Source organism: Poecilia reticulata, linkage group LG12 (genome assembly GCF_000633615.1).
Source record: "Poecilia reticulata strain Guanapo linkage group LG12, Guppy_female_1.0+MT, whole genome shotgun sequence".
NCBI classification, from domain to species: domain Eukaryota; kingdom Metazoa; phylum Chordata; class Actinopteri; order Cyprinodontiformes; family Poeciliidae; genus Poecilia; species Poecilia reticulata.
The window spans coordinates 24,126,631-24,127,804 of record NC_024342.1 but is presented as its reverse complement, the minus strand read 5'-3'; positions in this window follow the sequence as shown (position 1 = coordinate 24,127,804).

The following is a 1,174-nucleotide window of genomic DNA, read 5'->3' as shown; positions in this document are numbered from 1 at the left end:
ACGGAATGAGACTTTTTCATAGATTGGTTCTCACCTGTAATTCCACTCTTTTTGTCTATACACAAAATCCATCGACAGCATGAGGTTAAGGACACTTTTTTTTATTTTAAAAAAATAAATACAGATTAGAAACAAAGGCATGGTACATAATTGGGAATAATCTTGTAGCCTTCATATTTGTTGGAATTTAAATCTCTAACATAGTCATAGAATCTGCAGAGCAGTTTTTTCACCTTAGCTGTTAGAATAAAGRACTAAATATAAGAATACATTTGCCAAAATGGCCAGGAGAAGCTTTATTGTTGTCTATTTTTGATTCACAGTTAGTTCTTGCAAAAACATAAACACCCACATAAATGGGTGGCGCTCCTTCGGTTTACTCCCACATGGAAAAAAATGTCCAAATAGCCAAATTTGTCTTCCTTCTTGTCAGCCATGTTTTAGTTTACTGATTAGCACTATTATTTGAAAAGTGGGTCAGAAGGAGAAAARTCTTATTCTGTACTTCTTACTAAGAGAAAACTCTAGTCACTCAAACACTTTCTAAGACACCTAATAAAAATGACTTTTAAATATAGAAAAGGTGCGATGACTTTTTTTGTGCATTTGAAACCTGAAAAGTAAACAATTATAATATGTCTTGATGCCAAAATACAGGGATTTTCAGAAGGGGAGAGAAAAAAAATTATGTATTAATTTGTGTTGATAATAACAGAATGTCTACTGAGGACAGCATTTAAAAAATCCATGTTGTTTTTACTTGCACTTGGTAAACAATGAGATTTAGCTTGATATTATTGCCTGAATAGAGCAACAGMTTCAGAAGGAAATAACACGCATTGTAAAACCCATCGACTCTTTTATGGYTACAACTTCCAGAGGGAGATTTTWWAAAATCTATTTCTCAGTGAAAACATGCGGTGGATTACAGGATTTACTGCTAGATTCATTAGTGCCATTCACAATACCCCAATAAATCACTGAGCATAGACACAAATAATAGTCATCCTATGTCAGCATAGATTACTGGACATTAAAGGATTTTATAGAGACAAAAAAACCTCCTGCTAAGGGTGCATGCTGCGGAAGGATTTGCTTTTCACTTGTTAGTGTGGCACTGCACTGAAACCCTGGGGTGCATGAGTAATTTAGAGCTTTTCAAAATCACTCCAAC